Here is a 21,232-nt window from a genome sequence, read left to right as displayed (position 1 = left end):
GGAACAAGTGTGACAGGTGCTCCTTTTCCTTCCTGTGAACCAATTATTATTATTATTATTATTATTATTATTATTATTATTATTATTATTATTATTATTATTATTATTATTATTATTATCAAGTATTCGAGATCGAACCAGGATACTTTAGCACAATAGTTGGACATCTTGACCACTGTTACCGGCGGCTGCGTTTCGATGTGCTGTGCGGTGTCAGTGCACGTCAACGTTCTTACTTAAGATTGGTATGTTGTTGTTGTGGCTGTAGGAAGAAAGAAAAGAAAACGCACGGGCCTGCTACTGGCTCTGTAGCTGAGCCACCTCCGCTGCCTCGTGCGGACAGAAGAGAAAATAGACAATAAAGCAAAGAAGAGGGAGAGAAAGACGTGCGCCGCAACAGCCGTCGTCCACCACCACCGAAGCGGTGGCGGGTACAATGACGGCCTACAACAGATAAAAATCAGTGGCTGGCTAGCCACCGCCGCAAGCGGCGTTGACCTACCATCCCAGCCCCGTAGGGCCAGGAACTGCCACCCTTCACGTTGAAGATCCCCAGGTGGTTAAAATTACTTCGGAGTCCTCCGCTACGGCTCATCTTTCTCTCCTTCCGCTTTCACTCCCACCTTCCTCCCTTCCCTTACTGCGCGGTATAGGTGTCCACAGAACTAGCGCGAGAGATGCTGCCCCTTTCCTTTCCTGTGAACCAATTATAAGAAAAAGTAGGAAAAAACCGCGGATTGAAAAGGCGGTCTTATTGAGGCTATCGCTGCAACACTCGCGGCTTTCGATCTATCACTATAGGTTCAAGCCATGATTAACCCCGACAATTTTGGTTTTCAATGTTATATATTTTCGTGTAATCAGGCACATCATTTTTATGCTGAAGTGGAGATGGTTGGGGTGTAAACTTTATTGGCCATTAAAGATATAGGTCATCTTCACTTGAATTCACTCTATGCATTACGCCATCCAACGAAGTGAACAGCTCAGTAGACAATGTGTTGTTATAATAATATGCCTAACCATTTAAAAAAAAAAAGGTTAGCTGTGGTTTAGCGTGTGGTTAAACTTGGAGTTAAGCGAGTGCAATCTGCATGGCTACGCTTAGTTTCGGCTTGAAAGTAAATGACATGGCTTTTGCACATAGTCGTTTACTGTATGGTTTCAGCTTTATTTAAGCCGTAGGGGAATCACTTCACATATGAGCACCCCTTGCCTCTCATCATTGGCTATTCTCATTCGAGTGTAGAATACTTCTAGTCTAGTGGTATGACATCGTCTCTACGTCGAACTCCGGGGCACACCGCCGTCACAACGTTCAACTCGCTGTTGTCTTTCGCCTCTACAGAGTTATCTGTCTTGTTCTTAAGGCTCTGTCTTTTTCTTCTTTTCTACTTCTTTTCCTTCTCACGTGCAGGCATGGCGAAGTGGCAAGGCTGTGTCCAATGTAGCTCTCGCTACAATCCTAATAAAGTTATACATACATACATACATACATACATACATACATACATACATACATACATACATACATACATACATACATACATACATACATACATACATACATACATACATACATACATACATACATACATACATACATACATACATACATACATACATACATACATACATACATACATACATACATACATACATACATACATACATACATACATACATACATACATACATAACATGTACGTTAGAAATATTGACCCCATCTTTCTTGAGCGATTGCATTGCCAGGACGGTCACTGTACATGGTATTATATGGGATATCTTTGAAGCATGCACGCAACGATTGCCGCCTTACCATGTTGGCCTCCGAGAGTTCGCAACAATGCGTGCAATGCAGATCTCTGAGGCCGTGTGCCGACTTTCCTTTATTTTATTTTTTTCTGTTCTTCTAAAGTGCGAAGACGAGACGCACGCTCTACTAAAGCCGCGTAATGACACGACGTTACAGCGACGGCGCGGCCTTGCGTTTCGTATGCGCTATTTATTACCAGTAGTTATCTCGAGGGCTTGATGTGTAGGCGTTCCGCGTGAGAAACATAAAAGAGAACAAAAGAACAGCGGCCTTTCAGCGCTCAGCTGGCTTGCGTTTTTAGAACTCACTCGCTCGCTTCAGAGTGCGCTTCATGTCTGTGGGCTTTGCTGACATCGTTGGTGCCGCCTGCGCATCCTAAGATAACCGTGTAGCCGAGAATAAATGTGTCCGTATTCCTCGTCCTCTGCACCCAGACAAAGTTATTTATGCGTTTTGTTTTCTTTTTCTTAGTGCCTGAATGTGTAAACGATTCTATTAGGCCAGCGCTTGTCTGTTGTCTATTTCCCTACCGCGGTGGGTCATGTTCAGCTGCCCTGACGTCCTGGTGTAAGTGTCTGGTCCCATGTTCGTACTCGAGAGAGAGCGAAATGGGACAAAAAAAGGACAGGAACCTAGACCTAGGACTCACAGTACGTTGTAGAACCCGTAAGTTAGATTTAGATTCCTCCACTATGCTGTATAGATAGATGGATATATTGAAAGGAAAAGGCAGAGAGGTTGGCCGGAATAATTCAAATCTGGCCTGCTACTCTGCTGTAGCTTGTGGTTATGCCCCATTCGAAAATGACATATACGTCGAATATTTTTAAAGCGAAAGCCTTTATAGGCTCATGGAACGAAATCCCATGCGCGTGATTCGTGCGCGAGATCTGTGCTCGAGATGTGTTCTTTCATAGTGTTCCTGCCATCTGCAATCCCACACTTGAACGCGCGCCAAGGAACGCCATGCGACAGGAGCGATGGTGTACCGTCCAAACACACTTGTCAGATGATGATGATGATGATGAAAACGTTTATTGAAAGCCACATTAGCTTAGATTAAGGAAAGGCTGATCGGGTCCCTAGTCCGGGACACCTTTGGTAAAAGCCGCTGCCCGTGCTCTTTCGACGAGGGCTCGTTGTTCCTTGAGGTCCGAGCTGGACAGGGCTGCCTCCCAGCCTTCCCACATTGGCTAATTTATTATGTCAATACTGGTATTTTGTTGACAAGCCCATACCATGTGGTATAAGTTTGCCTTCTGGCCACAAAATTTGCACTTTGCCGAAAAGGACTAGAGCTCAAAATGGCGTGAAGTGTTGCTGGATTATTCAATGACAATTTACTAAGACCCTTAGCGGGCTTCGGGAATGTCTGCCTTTCAAGGTGCAAATGCTGTAATATCTCTGAATATGTTGTTAACGGAGAGGGTGAGCCTAAATCAGCAAGGGAGGACGTAGAAGGATTCCGGGGAAGAAAAGCTCTGGCCGAAGCGTGTGCATGCTCGTTTCCTTGAACCCCCTGGTGACCTGGTACCCATATTAACTCCTTCTATGCAGCTGAAGTCCTACATTGACTCAGAATTTTACAGGCGAAAGTGTGACAGATACTGCGCCCTTTCCCTTCTCGTAAGCCAATTATAATTATACACAGCACTGCAACGAACGCCGAAGAGGCAAACAATGAGAGGCAGATGATAGGAGAAGAAGGGTATACGCTTTCGCCATTCCCCAAGAGACCCTCTAATTTTATAGTTCCGTCGCTGCATACGTCCTCTTGAATATAAAGTCCGATGATTCTGATTCGCTGGACTTTTTTTTTTTTTTTTTTTTATCGACTGTCGTGACAACAGCGCTTTCTGTTGTGTTCTAGAGGCACTTCTGTATCGACGACAGGTGACTTTGCAGGTACACAGAAGGCGCTCTCTTTACGAGAATTTGCCGCTAAGACAAGTTCAAATGGGGATATATAACGAGACTACCTGACGTGGTAGCATAAAATTCTATATGGATTTTCCACAGAGTAAGATGCGTATTAATTGCGTGCATCAATTTTACTTTAAAGGGAAGCTGAAGCACTTTTCGAAAAAATTGAGTTTTCGGCAGCATTTAGTTGTTTTTGGTCCACTGAACAAGAATATCGCATGAAAAAAGGGCTTAAATAAACGCAAACAGCTGTTTTTTAGAAGAAAACGCGCGCCAGCGCCTCAGAGCGCCGAGCGAACGCCACTGTCGCCTGTGAGTGGTCGGGACCGTCGTGACGTTATCTACGGGCGTCCCGCGGGTCTCCGGCCTGCACCGACGGCGTTGCTGCGTAGTGCGTTGCTAGCGCGTTGCTTCAGTTGGCTGGAAGGCCTAGTCTTGAAAATTATGGATAGTGCGGGCAGTAGTGAACAGTTTGGACTCTCGCCATATATGTTCGAGCCATCAGCGGCTGCAGAAAACGGCGGAACCAACGACGCCGCGGAGTGCGCCGATGGAGAAAGTGACGCCGCGACATTTTCGCGGGTTTGAAATCTCCTCTGGTACGTATGTTTTGCGTAGGTGCTTGTTTTTGCATATCTTTGCGATGTAGATGTGCAAGTGGTAATAAAGTAAATCACGTCGAAACGCTGTTGCTTACTGGCTGCTGCATAACAGCCTAAACACCAGACACCTGTAATATCGAATTCAAAACGCCGGCATGCTTACACGAGTCACGCGAGGTAAAGCATTTGTTTTTCATTTATTTAGAGCACGGTGCCTACTTACATCCGAAGGCCTTTTATTACTACGAAAGAGCGCCAAACCTATTTAGTGAGTTCACTGCTGGACTGCAGTGTAACGAGATGAGAGAGGAAGCTATTCGTGTGTGCTATTAAGTGCGCCCCTGTATTTTTTTTTTCTTCTGTCGTCCTACGAAATGTATAGAGTGGAGAGCTAGGTGAATTGGTACATTTTAAACAATTAAAGCCAGCTAGAAAACGAGGCAGATCTTTGCCGCGTCGTCCTGTGCACCTCTTTTTGTCTGCGGCTTTCCGTTGGTCGTGTTTCGGCAGGATGTAGTTGGTGGTGTTGCGCAGCGAGATAGCCAGCAGAATGACTTACAACAGATATATGCATACCGCGGCTTCACGAGTTTGCCATTTTTACTCGAGGAAAAATTTGTACGAACGCTATACTATTGTCGATCATCAGCCTTGTCAAGCGTTCACGAATGCAAATTGTTTGCATTGCGTATAAGTTCAAATAATCGGATTTTGTTCAATTAGGTGCAGCTGCATGTGCTGCGCGCTGATGAATAATGAAGAGGACTGCTTTTGCTGCCAGGAGGCCGCTTTTGGAGGTGGCGAGGCGTTATTGTTGTGCGGGAACACTGACGGAACGACTCCGGGCTTCAGTTGCACTGATTTAATTGGAATCCGAGTGCCCGCATCGTTCCCAAGCTCCGATAATAGTCACTGTCACGGAAATGGTTCGAGCACAACACAGTTGATTTCGTAGGTACGAAATTTTTCCTCTTCACGGCAGAGACCCAACGCGCTGAAAGTTTCTTGTCCTTTGGAAACGTGTGAAACACCACATCGTCCCGGCCGCCAGTTTTCGCGCAGCCGAATGCTGCGCAGAACGACGGCATGATGGCCACTTGTCGCTACACCCACTCCACACAGAACGCTCGAACTAGAAAAACCAAACGGCACTAGCAAAGGATTACGTTGAATCGTCGTTCGCCACGCCAAAGCGCGAGACGCAGCGGAGCAAGCAATGCGGGACGGGCAAGACGGCTGGCCGGCTCCCCGTGAATGGCGTCACTTCCGCCAGCTCTCCAATTTTGCCATCCCCCAACCCGGCGCTTCCGGAGGCGACGGGGGCGTGTCCGCGGCGGGTTTTTAAAAGGCGATTGCGGCTGTTCTAACGGACAGAATCGAGAAAAAATTTACACATATGATTTTCGAGGTCTTTTCTTCCCAACCACAACATTTCATGCAATTTGAAAACCGCTTCAGCTTCCCTTTAATTTGCCCTCAGGCGGAGCTGACGTCACTTACTACAGCTGCAGGAAGGAATTAATTGCATGTGTAACTACTGGTATTGCTTGACCTTGATCAGCATAGCTGCAGTATGGGCCTACAATAGCCTAATTGTACTTTTCTTTGTTTCTTTAGAGCTGCTACAAGAATGAAGTAAACAGACCAGCAAGGCCAGCCACGGCAGCTGTCGAAATGATCCTTACTGTTTCTACAAGTTTTTACCCAACTGCTAATGCATAAAATGAAGAGCTTGCTGGCACAGCCATAATGATTGCATGCAGAAGATGCAGCCTTTGTGTGGTCCCTTGTGATTGTTGTTAAGGCGAAAGCCTTACTTCACTATGTTTGCCAATTCGTGCCATCAGTGACGCAAAACTTGTTGGCACTTTTGTGTCGTTCATTGAAGAGTTAGGAGGAAAAGAGTGATTGAGTGAGGTATAGGATGAAGAGATGTCATTATATGCCAAATTTTGTTGCTGTGGAGTGATGGTTAGTTATTAATTAGATGCAAAAATCAAATAAACGTCGAAATAACCATGGACGTCGATACAGAGCGGGGCCGTGCGAAACTCGTAGTGACATCAGACTAGAGCGGAAGTCGTTAAAATTGTGGCAAAAGAAGCACAAACAAGACGAATAAAGGGTTGGAATAGATTAAATTAATTAATTTGCGTGAATGAATCAAATAATGATAATTAAGACGAAATTTCCCAAAAGCATGTCAAAAAGGTGTGCGGTCGTGGTGATGTCATGTCAACGCGGTTGGCATGAAGACCACCACTACTGACATAAAAAAAAAAAATAACCTGACATTAAAAAAAAATAATAAAAACCTAGAAAGTTTGTCAATCTGTCACACTTGCAGGAGAAAGTGTAACAGACATGCACCTGTACTTTCCCGTAAACCAAATTAGCACTGCAACAAACTCGCTCCAAGGAAAAGAAATTCCCACTGTGAGCGCAGGCCTTGCTAGCAGAAGCTGTATGCAAGGGGCGCGCGACATACCATGTGCAGCAGCGACGCTCAAGCTTTCGCATTTCTCCACTGCAGGTTCTGCTGTGCTATCGGAATGTTCAGCTCATTTCGATAGCAGATACCGGGGCAGGCAAAAAAATCTTTTTCCGTCCTTTATTATCTTTATTTTATTCTATAATAATAAAACCACTTACTACTACTTCAATACTAAGTTACAAACTGACAACTTATCTAACACATTCGGGTGTTAATTCGTACTGAATAAAAATGAGGCAACCTGTATATATATGCACAGCTATAGATGCGTTTTTATAACCAAATAAATTAAACACCTTTGAGGGAATTTGGTATGGGAGCAGCTTTCTCTTCGCTATCGACCGCTTCCCACGGCGATAAAAAGTGTTAAAACGTCTGCCCGCCAACGTTTTGCCATCATTCTGCCGACGACGCACCGGGAGGTGGTCGTGCCGTGTGAAGGCCTCCGCCGCCACTGGGGTTGGGGTTCCGGTAATGCGATGCAATAGCGTACACTGTCGATAGCACGCCTCACGTTCTGCGATTGTCCCCCCCCCCCCCCCCTCATTTCTGTTTGATTTTTGTTGCGCAACCGCTTACATCATCCCAGTTTGTTTTGACTGAATTCTACCTCCTTATCTCTCAACCGGCAACGGTGTGCGCGTTTAACGGTATCAGCGCTGGCACGTTCTGCTACTCTGATCCGGCCTCTACTGTGCGCACGTGTCCGTTCGACTGTGCGTGCTTGCCGACGATGGACGTTTAGAAGTGCGTTATCTAAAGCGGAATTCAACGGTTTAGCTCGCGGGCACTGTGCTGTAATTCTCTTTGAGGTGCTGTTATACCTTCGATCTTTCAAACCGCTTTCGTTGGGGTGTCGATATCGTACCAGGAGTAGGTGAGCTGAGCAGGAAGCGTTGCGTCGGAAACCGGTGCGACGTTTCGGCAATTAAATTGTCCCGCTTGCTTTTATCAGGGCATGCCGATAAGTTTAGGGGCGGGGGTCTCAGATATGAGGGCTCGCGTAAGCTACCTGGGATCGATCGAAAGGCGCACGTACGTTTTTCAGTTCAAGAGTATCCCACGCTCTAGTCTTGTGCATTTCGAACTTTTGGTCTGTCGCAGTCACGTCGATTTATCGAATCATCGGTGTTCCGTGTGCTGCACCAGAACAGCTTGTCGATTAAAAAGTGTGTAAAGGGGACGGGATAGGCGTGCTCATTACCGGATGAATGGTAGGATGAATGGAATGGTAGCTGGAGGACAATCATGTTTCACGGTGGGATCATAAACATCTTAAAGGTGTAGAGGCACCAACATCTTTGATGTTTTTTGTTGTTATTGTTGTTGTAACAGTGCGCGAAATAGTAGTGCGGATAAGTCGTGACGCTGAATTCACCTGCACCAGATAAATAATTCCTAATTGAAACATTTCGCTCAGTACCGACAGAAGGACTATGGTATCGGTTTTAACCGCCGAGCGATGACTGTGATGTCTCAGATGCGCTTTGGTCGCTTTAAATTATTGCTTGTTCGCGCAAACCACGTCTCTATTCAAATTCAAATTTAATTCTGCAAATAAAAGTTTACATGGAGGACAGGAAAAAATCTGTCTGAGCAGCTTGAGGAGCCCTGACCCCCAACCACACGGGGAGCAGAGGAGCGTGCGGCTAAGGGAAAACAGTATAATGACGAAAGCATACAGGATTTATGGAACATCGTTTAAAAAAGGAACATTATAAAGCAAAAAAAGTAAAGTCGCTATGTCACATCATTGTACAAATATTGAGCACAGTTTTCTTGGCGATATACGATAGATATCAGTGTCAGTTTCTTGAGTTATTCGATTTAGAAATGTGGATAATTGGAATTTCAACATCTGATGTCAATAATTTGTTCTACATTTGGCTACATGCCACCTTTCAGGATGGCGTACATGATAAACAAGGAAGTTTTCTGTTAGCTGTGCGAGGCTTGTTATGGATGATGATTACTATTATATATGTATCAGTAAAACAGGCAGGTTGTTGCTGCATTGCAACAGTTCGTATTGCGACGTGCATCATATATTGATCGCTCTGTAGCACATGCGCAACTACACCAGAACTCTTCCAAGCTGTCTAAAGCGTCAAAAGGTTCGTGCTGCCTCTTGCAGCAGGAAGCCCCATCACACAGCAAGGCTCAGCCTCATTTCTTGGGCTGTTGTAGAATTGCGAGTTGCGTGGGGTAGCTGCTGAGGTACGGAGGCACTTGGTGCTGCGACTGAAGGAAAAACTAAAATCTACGCACCTGTCCTCTCCATTACTACTACCACTTGCAAACAGAGAAGAGTTGACAAAGATGCGAAAACACAAGCTGTTTCTGTTGCAGCACGAAAAGGAAACGGCTGAGCCAGAAGAGAGATCAAAGGGATGCGGGAAGAGGCAAAACGCGTCGCAACGGCCTCCGTCTTTCGAAGCGGCGAGGGTGATCGCCACGATAGGCGAAAGCCCTTGGGTCCCGGAACAGGAAGGGCGAGGAAGCATCGCCGGGTCCGCAGCTAAGAGAGCAAACATAGTTTTGTTCTCCAAGTGTTGAATTAAGCTTAACAGTGCCCGTCCCGCAGTTTGTACTGCATTTTTACTCAGTAAGGTGATGATTGTGATGTCCATAGTAGTTGCCTCGCGTTTTCTGCAGCGCTCCAAAGATATTGCTAGGGCCACATATTTTCAGTCACCGATTTCGCATAAAACGACTTGAAGCTGTAGGGGAGCTCAGTAGGGATTGAAATTCGATGTTACGTCTTCAAGTCTGTATCGTTTATTTCTTTTTTGTCATTATTATTATTATTATTATTATTATTATTATTATTATTATTATTATTATTATTATTATTATTATTATTATTATTATTATTATCATAATCATCATCATCATCATCATTTGTTTGATATATGTGGTTTAACGTCTCAAATTGACTCACCGGGGGATCTTTAAGGTGCACTGGCATCGCACAGCACACGCGCGCCTTGCCTTTCGCCTGCACCAAAAAACGGTCGTCACGGCCGGGGTTATTCGATTCCGCATTCTTGAGCAAAGTAGTCGAGCGCCCTAACCTCTAGCTGCCCCACCACGGCGGGGCTTATAACGTTTTGTTTGTTCCCTCTCGTATGCCGTTTGTCGATGCTTCTGCAGGCTCTTTGTCGGTGGAATATCTATTGATTTCGCTCAGGGTCACCCATCTGTCACGACATAGGCAGACGGGGCTTGGATATTTCGTCTATCAGTCTCAGTAGCAGTGGCTAACGATCGGTGGGACGTCCGTTTCACACGTACATTCCCCCGCGTGTCGCTCGGTATTTCGCGGAACCGGAAGTGAACGGCGACTCTACAGAGGTATGCCCATGGGAGTCCCCCTGTCACGCGTACCCGGGTACGGCGTGCGTGCCTTATCTCTGCGTTCCCGCGAGGTCGCCTTGGCCTCCGTCGCCGCAAGGGCAGCTCTTCACCCGTGTCGGGCTTACGTACATGGCATCTCGCATAATCCACGCACACGTCTTGTGTACACACTATCCGCGCTGGCAGCTATGGATCGCGTGTATAATAAGGCTCGCGGAAGAGGGGGTTACAAGGGTCTTGCACTGGCGAGACCCACCGACCGCCGTGGACGGCGATGCGTACAGCGTGCATGTTGTAGGGCGTGACGCGGAAGCCGCTTGTCGTCGTCTTCGCTTCCTACGATGCGTGCGCGTGCGTACATATCTGTGTCGTCTATGCATTGCTCTATATAGCCGTATATACTCCGCCTCCCTGTGGAGGCGTTTTGCGCGATAGCAGCTATGTGGAGCTGGCGTCAACCAACCAGTGCCGATTCGACGCTCATGCTGACTGACACGCGTTAGTGACTGCGATCGTAACTAGCCGTGGTGCCTTATCAGTCTCTATCATTAACTTATCACGTCAACTTATCATTAACCTATCTCATTAACGTTTTGATCCGAGACCCCCTTCCCCAATCATTTTACCCCAGAAAAACCGAGCCCCGGGCCATGACACATCTCGTACCCATTGGAAAGCCGGTGGGTACCCGGCGGCAGTGGGGATCGAACCTGGTACCTCTCGAATGAGCGATAGAACAGCGAGTTGCATGGAGTATGCTAGCGGCGCGATAGGAAGCGGACAATAAAGAAAAACAAAATTCTAAGTAGACCGATACAGCGCCATGTCTGTGAACTTCGTGGCCTTTGACTGCTTCTAGCTCACTGTTTAACTGTCCTGGTTAATCAGAGCGGCCAGTATGTAATAAACCGCGCATGCGCAATATGATTTCTGTCCGCGTTTTTTCTTTTCTTTCTTTCTTTTTTTTTTTTGGGGGGGGGGGGGGATATTACGAGGCACACTCCGACGTAGCCGCAACAATTCGCCGCCAGGGACACACTCGCGGGACAAACAGAGCCTAGCTTCAGCGCCGTCATCGTTCACTACTCGAGCACATCTTCGTCTTCTCCGAGATTGCGTACTGTAACAATATCTTCTTTTCACTCGACGATTACTTTCCTCCCAATGTACCAATTTCGGTCACACTACCATGCAGTGCTCACTGGGTGATGCGAGCGGTAATAGCGACTTGTTTGGATTAGTTGGTTACGCGCCGTGTAAACTATAGGCGCAGCGAAGTTCAGAGCTGAGCACTGGAACACATTGTACCGGAGTGATCGTGAGCTCGAATGAATTTAATAGGGTAAATAAGCTTAAATTCAAATGATATAGATTTAAGCTAACTTAAACAGCTCAATACAGTTGAAGTTTAACTTTGGCTGCAAATATACAGCGATGAAAGGATCAGAACGGGATGTAACTAGGATATCGGTCCAGCTCTTGTTTCCCCGCAACAATGCGTGGCAGAGCAACAAGAGACGGGCGATGGCCTTTCCCAAGCAGTAACGGACACGTATGGGATCGTATAATACGCTGAGTGCGCGCACACACAGCCTGGATACCACGGCCGCACCAACAGGCGTGCATAAGCAGGCCGCTCGGCGGCATGCAAGCAAGCGGCCGAGTTCGCTGACCTTGATCCTGTACACACACACTCTAAAAGAAGCGGGAGCGGCCTCAACCGGCGGCAGACGAGGAACAAGGCAGCTCGCGGTGCCCAGCTTGGCTCCCTCAGCTCGCAGCGTGGCGGCGGCGGCCCCGAGTTGCGCATACCAACGCGCGCGCCCTACACGTCCCGAGCTACTCAGAAGACATCCCGGACAACGAGCCCGAAGCCGCGCTACTCCACAAACGAGCTTTTCTTTTCTTTTCTTTTCTTTTCTTTCCTTTTCTTTTCTTTCCTTTTCTTTTCTTTGTGAGTAAAATAGCTCGGACAAACAGTGAGCCAAGGAAGAAAGACACCACGAGTGATGGCTCGCAAGAACATGCTGAACATCGCCATACACGACATTCGGTGATGCGTAATAGGAAACCCAAGAGAATTGCGAGAGGGAGGGGGGGGGGGGGGGGGTCATTTAAGACTGCTTAGCAGTTAGGGATAAAGGTTGATGGAGAATACATCAGTAATCTTCAATTTGGTGATGACATTACCTTGCTATGTAATTCACGGGACAAATTGGAAAAAGTGGTTGATGACCTAGACGGGAAAAGCAGAAAGGTAGGCCTAAAAATTAATATACAGAAGGCCAAGGTAATGTTGATCAGCCTCGGAAAGGAACAGCAGTTCACAATAGGCAGCGAAGCACTGGAAGTGGTGGGCAAATACGTCTGCTGGTAGAGCTTTCATGAAACGTGGAGGCTAACGAAGAGGGTTCTACTCAAGTTGAGGACGACTCAAAGAGCTATGGTATGGGGTACGTGTAAACGATATGGTATGTGTAATGATAAGAGTTAGAAAGCGAGCAGAGTGGATCAGAGAAATAACTCGAGTTAATGACATTCTAGTAGAAATCAAGAAGACGAAATGGACATGGGCAGGGCATGTAGTGCGGAGAGAATAACCTATGGTTGCTTAGGGTAACAAACTGGATTCCAAGGGTAGGAAAGTGCAAGAGGGCGCAGCAGAAAGTTAGATGGGCGGATGAGCTTATGTTTGCAGTTGTCAAGAGGATGCAGCTAGCACAGGACCGGATTAACTGGAGGAGTATAGAAGAGGCCTTCGCCATGCAGTGCGGCTGATGGTGATGGATGACTCGCTCCGAATGCAAAAGCCCGAGATGGATAAAGAAGCGGATTCAGAGTTAGAATACGAGGTGGATTAGTAGTACCCGGTGACTGTATGGGCCGCAGCGATCGCGAGATTGTCGCGATGACCTTACACTTTTCTTTTTTTTTTTTTTAACCGCTTTTTCTGGACACCGCCGCCAGGGGGTTCCAAATTAAGAACGCGTTAGATAAACTGGGAGCGTTTTAAAGCGCGATGTTGCCGGGACGGAAGCGTCACATCGAATTAACCGAAGGTTCGTAATAAGCGGTTACGAACAGAGAGATTCTACTGTACGTTGCTAAGAGAGAGAGAGAGTGTGCTGTTATCATCTGTTTTGGTTTGGCTCGGCTTGGCTGGCAGCTGCGACTGCGATAGTGGCGCTAGTGTATCTGTGGCGCAAGTGTGGCGCAAGTGTATAAAAGCGGAGTGCGAGAATAAACGGGGGTTCATTTCGTCGCTTGGGAGCTCGGTGTCTGGACTGCTTCCTCTGGCAGCGTTCCGGCGCGGGTGCAACGGCGCCCCCCCCCCCCCCCCTGCCTGGGCTAACACGACATGGTGTCAGAAGTGGCCGTCTACGACATGATGTCAGATGGTCAAGAATCTTCGCACTGAGCCAGGCACCTTCCATCCACGATGTCGAAGACGCCTTCAATACGGCTGCATGGACTGCAGCAACCGCCACCGCTGGACTTTGACCGCACGTCAGAGTGGCCGGCGTGGATCGAACATTTCGACGACTTCCGATATGCAACGGGACTCAACGAATGCTCCGGGGAGGCTCAGGTACGAACGCTGTTGTACACAATGGGGAGGCAAGCTCGTGACATATTCAAGACGTTTTCACTATCTGACGAAGACGCCAAGAACTATGAAACCGTAAAGAAAAAGTTCGACGGGCACTTCGTAAAAGAGAGGAACATCGTGTACGAAAGCGCATGTTTTCACAGACGTGTACAAATGCCAGGAGAGTCGGTAGACCAGTTCGTCACTGCGCTACACGGCTTGGCGGAACGTTGCGACTACGGTGAACTAAAAGAACGAATGATCCGAGACAGACTGGTTGTCGGGCTCCGCGACGCAAAGCTCTCGGAAGCTTTGCAAATGGATTCTCAGCTAACGCTGGCTTCGGCGCTGTCGAAGGCTCGCTTAAAGGAAAGCGTCCAACAGCAGCAAAGTACTCTACGAGGACAGCACAGCCATCAGTCATCGGAAATTCGTGACCAGGACCCCAATGTGGACGCGGTGGTTCAACAGAGGCACAAGGGACGTCTGCATGGGCAACGAACGCCGGAGGTGCGGCAGCATGGGCAACGAACGCCGGAGGTGCGGTGTCCTTTCTGCAGTGGCGACGCCCACCCCAGGACAATGTGCCCAGCCAGAGCTGCCAAGTGTCTTCACTGTGGCAAGAAGGGACATTTCGCAAAGGCCTGCTTGAAGAAAGCAACGGCTTCCGCTCAACGAAAGGTACGCGTCTCAGCGGTCAACCAGGAAACTGGAGAGCTACGCGTCTCAGCGGTCAACCAGGAAACTGGAGAGACTTTCGTGGGATCAATAGATGCACGCAGAAAAGCGCGATTTGTTCAGGTGCGCATTAATTCTGTGCCCATTTTTGCAAAGGTTGACTCAGGTGCTGAAGTGTCAGTATTACCAGCAACGTTTCCGGGATTACCGTCCCGACTGGTAAAAACCGATGAAATCTTGCTAGGTGCAGGAGGCAGTAAGCTTAACGTACTAGGCAAATTCGTAGCAGAGATCGCATGGAAAGAGAAAACTGTGTATCAAACATGCTACGTTGTCAGTCCGTTACGCGACGTCCTTCTAGGATTACCTGCACTTGAGGCCTTAGGTATCGTGAAATTTGCAGACGCGGTCGACTCGGGAAACTTGCAGTACGAGACGCGTTTTCCAGAAATGTTCCGCGGTCTAGGTACGATGCCAGGGCAGTACACCATCAGGCTACAAGCTGGCGCTATCCCGCATGCCATAAGCGCTCCACGCAGGGTACCAATTCCCCTGAGGGAGTCCCTGAAGCGCGAAATAGATAAAATGGAGCGTTTAGGCATAATCAGGAAAGTGGATGGGCCCACCGAATGGTGCGCCGGAATAGTTCCGGTAGTGAAGCCCTCAGGAGACCTGAGAGTTTGCGTAGACCTCACTAAATTGAACAAATGCGTAGTTCGAGAGCGATTTACGTTACCAACTGTGGATCAAGCTCTAGGGTCACTGTCGGGAGCGAAATGGTTTTCAAAGCTCGATGCCAACTCAGGCTTCCACCAGGTGCGACTCAGTAAAGACTCGGAAGAGCTAACCACGTTCTTAACACCCTTCGGTAGATACTGTTTCACGCGACTACCCTTTGGAATTACCTCCGCTCCGGAATACTTCCAAAAGAGAATGTCTGAGATACTAGGTGGCCTGCCGGGGGTCGTTAATTTCATGGACGATGTCCTAGTGTTTGGCGAAAGCAAAGCTCAACACGATGAGCGTTTAAGTAACGTGATCACACGCCTAGCAAGGGCAAATGTGACATTAAACAAAGAGAAATGCTTATTCGGGGTTAGGCAAGTGCGTTTTTTGGGTCACATTCTGAATGAGGAAGGTATTCATCCTGATCCAGCGAAGGTCAGGGCTATAAAAGATTTGAGAGCACCCAGAAACGTTACTGAGCTTAGAAGCATTTTGGGCATGGCGAATCATTTGGGCCGCTTCCTGCCACATTTAGCCCAAGTGACTGCTCCCATGCGTGTTCTTTTGCACAAGGATAGGGACTGGGTCTGGGACAGCAATCAGGAAAAAGCGTTCCAAGAACTCAAAGAGCTCATTTGTTCAGCGCAGTGCATGGCTTTGTACGACGCTTCGCTACAAACGACTCTTTCAGCTGACGCATCGTCTTTCGGTCTGGGAGCAGTTTTGTTTCAAAAGCAAAAAGACGGGCAACGTAGACCAGTTGCATTCGCTTCTCGTTCGCTCACCAAAACCGAGCAACGGTACTCCCAGATCGAAAAGGAGGCGCTGGCGTTGACGTGGGCAGCGGAAAGGTTTGATGAGTATATACGTGGTCTGGAAGTTGTTTTTGAAACTGACCACAAGCCCTTGGTGTCGCTGTTGGGTCACATGGCAATCGACGCTGTGCCCCCAAGAATTCAACGTTTTCGTCTGCGCCTGATGCGATACAGTTTTTCTGTATTATATGTACCAGGCAAATCGCTAACCACTGCTGATACTCTTTCACGTTCGCCGTTAGCTCGTACGAAAGTGGAAAGCTGTTTAACTGTCTCAGAGGTAACCGCTTACTCGAAAGCTTGTTTACTGGGTTTAGAAACAGGCGACGATTTCTTGAAAAGAGTAAAAGAAGGTCAAGCAAAAGACGAAGTGTGTCGAAGCTTGCGCACAGTGTGCAAAAAAAGGGTGGCCCAGGAAACAAAATGTTCCCTGTTATCTTCTGCCATACTGGCAGGAACGTGCATGCATTACTTTGGTGAACGGGTTTCTGCTCAAAGGTATGAGGCTTATCATTCCTCAGACCCTTCGCAAGGAAGCGCTAAGCAAACTGCATGACGGTCACCAAGGCATCTCGCGATGCCGCAGTGTGGCTAAAGGTTGTCTGGTGGCCGGGACTTAGCACTGAGATAGCGTCATTCGTGAAACAGTGCAACGTTTGCGCGAGGCATGCGCCAGAACAGATCGAACCGATGATTGCATCGCCAACGCTCTCTTTTCCTTGGGAGAGAGTAGGGGTCGATCTGTTTCAAATTCAGGGACGGCAATATCTTGTCGTAGTAGACTATCTTTCGCGATACCCAGAGATTGCCATTCTTCCGTCAACAAAGTCTGCTACCGTGATAAGCCGAATGAAAAGCATTTTTGCGAGACATGGCATTCCCGAGTGTGTGGTGACCGACAATGGTCCCCAATTTGTCAGTGTCGAGTTCGAGAAATTTGCAAAACTGTATGGCTTCCGTCATGTCACCTCGAGTCCAAGGCACCCCCAGGAAAACGGGGAAGTCGAACGTATGGTAAAGACGGTTAAGAATCTCATTATAAAATCGGACGACCCTTACTTAGCCTTGCTGGCTTATAGGGCCACGCCTGGTGTTTTGAACGTCAGCCCAGCGGAGATACTGATGGGTAGAAGGCTTAGGACGAGAGTCCCAATGCTGCCTTCGCACCGCAATCCGGGACAATGCTGTCTGCAAGAAGTGGCAACCAAGGACCGTAAAGTCAGAAAGGAGCAAAGCCGCCACTTCGACCGACGTCACCGGTCTAAAAATCTCCCAAAGCTGGAAGCAGGTGATGTGGTGTGGGTGACTGATCTCCGTACCAAAGGTACAGTGCTCGGAGCAGCACCACAGCCGCGTTCATACCGTGTTCAAACGGAAAACGGGGTTGAAGTCCGTCGAAACAGGAGAATGCTTAACCGCCTCCCAAAAGACCGGGTAGATAGCGGGAACTACGAATTTCCGGATAGTCAGGAACAGCCCAGCAGGGCCGGATTGGTAACTGGAGTAGACAACCAATTTGACGAAGCTCCGGAAGCTTTGGTGCCTCTAACTCAGACGGAGACTGACGGTGGCGATTCTCAAGCTAGAATTGTAACTACGACCAGATTTGGAAGAGTTGTTCGCAAACCAATAAGGCTGGGCGTGGACGACTGATGCTGGAGTGACTGTGTTCTGTCGTGTTTTCTTGGGTGTGTTCCAATGTTATTTTGAAGTGTATGCATGTAAAGTTAATAGTGCTTGAAAAGGGGAATGTGCTGTTATCATCTGTTTTGGTTTGGCTCGGCTTGGCTGGCAGCTGCGACTGCGATAGTGGCGCTAGTGTATCTGTGGCGCAAGTGTGGCGCAAGTGTATAAAAGCGGAGTGCGAGAATAAACGGGGGTTCATTTCGTCGCTTGGGAGATCGGTGTCTGGACTGCTTCCTCTGGCAGCGTACCGGCGCGGGTGCAACGGCGCCCCCCCCCCCCCCCCCCCCCCCCCCCCCCCCCCTGCCTGGGCTAACACGACAGAGAGAAAAAAAAAAGAGACATTCAAACGCACAAGACACCTAAGAAACCGCGCTATCAACGATGTGTGCGCGCGTGACTGTGTAAGACTTCGCATGTTTGACTGTATACACGCATGCACAGGGAAAACAATGCACCTGCGATACGCGTCGTACAGTTAGGAAACATGGGTCATCCTCGATATGATGAGCTCGTCGACTCTCGCGTTCCTTAACGGCGGCGCACCGGCAGTATAGACGGCGTTCCATCTTTCTCTCCCATTCCTAACCAGGCGGGGTCGTCGCGCCTTAAGGGCTACCTCGAGAAAATAAGGAACAAAAATCCAACGGCGCGCCGCCGTGTAATAACGAGGCCAAGAAACGAGAGGAGACCACGTGTGCACCATCATAAACACGTACGCCGCGTGCCGGCGCCAGTACAACACACGACAACGCCCCGGCGCATAAACCACCTCCCTACTCTTTTCTTACCATTATACGTGCCTTAGTTAGCAGCGCTCCGTTGCTTGTCGCTTTTCGCATGCATATATATATTTTTTGGAGGCTGGCAGTGAGCGTGTAGTGGTGTAGTATTCCCGTGCTAACGCGACGGAGCGAGAACAGAGAGAGGAAGAAAGCTTTGGGACTGAGCTTTTTTTTTTTTTTTTCTTTTTTTTTTTTTTTTTTTTTTTTCTCACTGGGCGCTCTCACGGCATATACAGGCGCAGGTGCGCTCGGTCGTTCATAAAAAGCACTACGCACTCCTTGCAGGGTAAAATAGGTGAGTTGAATGCGCGTAAAATTAGCTCACTACCCGAACGTGGGAAGCGGCTAAAAGAAAAATAAGAAAGCGCGTCATAGTATAGCCTTGGACCAAAAAGCAAAAGGTGTGCCCTTAACAACGTGACGCGGGACTGCTTCAATGTACCACACACCAGTACTGTTCTTTTCGACATAAAGGGTCGTGCGTGAAGGTTCTGTTTGGTTTGGTTTGTAAGGTTTAACGTTCGTTTTCACGACGAAGAGAGGCGGTAGCAGAATAGCATATTCTACGCATTGGACCAAAAACCAAAAGGCGTGCCTTTAACGACGTGATGCGTGGGACTGCTTCGATGTACGCAACCTATTCGGTATGGAAAGGTCGTGCAGTCGATAGTTTGTGGTGTTCTTTATTTGTTTAGAGTAGGACGAAAGAGTTTTCAAAGTGAAAAACCGAACTCGTAATGACATATACAACTATCCAGACTGGTCGTTTTCACTGCGGGCAATTTTCGTGCGCGTATACCGGTTGGCTGAATTCTATGCACTCCCACACGGACACGAAGAAGAAATCAGTTGTTTCACCCATAACTGCATTACAAACGGCGCTGAGCGAATTTTCATTTGCTGTTATTGCTGAAAAATAATATATATATATATATATATATATATATATATATATATATATATATATATACGCAAGTGTCGTGACCATGGATGTACCGTTATAGAACGGATTTTTCTCGCGCGAAGGCGGTCGGTCTTACAGAAAATGGCGTTTTTTTTTCTGTCTACCGCTCGAACCATGCCAGCATCGATGCCAAACGTGGAAGAGACCGCAAAATTCGACCAATGTGCGAAATTGGACCGCCAAAAAACCAGCTTTGTGAGAGCGCAGATCATTTGGCAGGGGGAAACATAAATATGCGCCCGAATGTGCGTGCACCTGCATGGACGGTTGTTATACAGCACTCCTAAAAACAATGGCAAACCCGCTCCCGCAGAGCGGGTTAACATGCTGCACTGATCCCGAGGTCACGATGTTTCATTCTTGTAGTTGTGCTGTACACGGCCGCATTCCGATAGACGATCCCTGAATGTGCAAATGCTTGCGGAAGGGGATTCGCTCGCTATGCAAGATTTACCGTAAGGTAACGCTGAAACTGGTAGAAAAAAATATATATATATACATTTGGGACCCGAAAACATTGTTTCCTCGTACTTCAGTGTCACTTGTAAAGTCCCGCATTAAGGACTCGGGAGTATTCTATATATATATACATTTCCTTATACGCACAGCATCATCCGGGTCAAGCCAAGCCAAGCGCGACGGAGAATCCAGATATCCTGACCAATTTTAGGAAATCTCTTGCATTGTGTTGCTCGGATTATATCCGTCAAGGATGAACGCGTTGCTCGCGAGGAAGTAACTGCAGCTCTCATGTGGCAGTGGTTTTGTTTTAAGAATTATCGCGCTGAATTTATCTGGAAACGTTCGCTCGTTAGCTGTTCAGACCGCCCTAATGATTTCTTCCAGAGAAGTGGTGTTCTATATGCATCCCTCCTGAATCGAGTAATCGTTCAATTGAGCCTCGGCCGATCGTCTCGTGATCATCGGCCTGTAAACGGCACTCGCTAACACTGTCGCTATATCGACAGCATGTATAAATGATCCGTCGATTCCCGCGTGTGGGCAAATTCAGTTGATTCGGAAATGTTGACCATAGCCGAGCATACAGAAACTCGATCGACAGAATGCCGGTAAAGTTGATTACTCTTGAAATCAAGAGCGAGTTATGTGTAAGGTAACGAGTGATAGAGGGCTAGGTTATCTGTAACGTTAGCTATCAGGAGGTTTAGCTGTTTAGTCTCTAAACGGCGAGCTTCAAGTATACCATCTCGTATATCTCGCTCTCCACAAGATAATCCAGTCAAGTAGTGAGATATGGGGGTATGCATACTGTCGAAAACTGAAAAGAAGGAATCTGACAAAAAAGTCTACGATTTCGAAAAGCAGCGCCACAGGTGCTTGAAAATTTATGCTTACAGAAATTCTAGAAATGATATAGCGGAAGAAAATAAACAGGTATTTTTTTAACCAAAATTTGTTTTCATGTTTCGAGCCGTGCATTCCTAATCTTGGTGCACGGGCGCCATCTCACGTCCGTCGAGAGCAGCATTGAACTCATTACCTTTGGCTTATATAGCACTGGAGCTACAACTACCACTGCGTGTGGTATACAGTGTGCAGTGCACCGCAGCGGATGCACGCCGAAACAGTGAAGCTAGAAACGCCTGCAGCAGAGAGGCCGAATTTGTATTCTGTATTTATAGGAATCAAGTGCACCTACAGAGAGAAGTTGACTGTGAGCCAACTATTTCTCTACTAGTGCTTTTTTACTTCGTCAGTCGACGGTGGTAGACTACCAGTATATGCTAGGGAGGACGAACGCAACACCGTTCACGTCATTGATTTTAATAAGAGCAAACA

The 21,232-nt window shown here is 47.6% G+C and overlaps 1 protein-coding gene across 1 annotated transcript in view; it reads left to right on the top strand.

Moving 5' to 3' along the window:
• The window catches only part of Sans (SAM_USH1G_HARP domain-containing protein Sans), a 121,032-nt gene that overhangs the window by 10,607 nt on the left and 89,193 nt on the right, over window positions 1-21,232 (top strand). The gene's annotated exons all lie outside the window — the stretch shown is intronic.

This window comes from Amblyomma maculatum, chromosome 5 (genome assembly GCF_055883805.1).
Source record: "Amblyomma maculatum isolate TAMU_Amacu chromosome 5, ASM5588380v1, whole genome shotgun sequence".
NCBI classification, from domain to species: domain Eukaryota; kingdom Metazoa; phylum Arthropoda; class Arachnida; order Ixodida; family Ixodidae; genus Amblyomma; species Amblyomma maculatum.
This window is presented reverse-complemented; position numbering and strand designations above follow the sequence as displayed.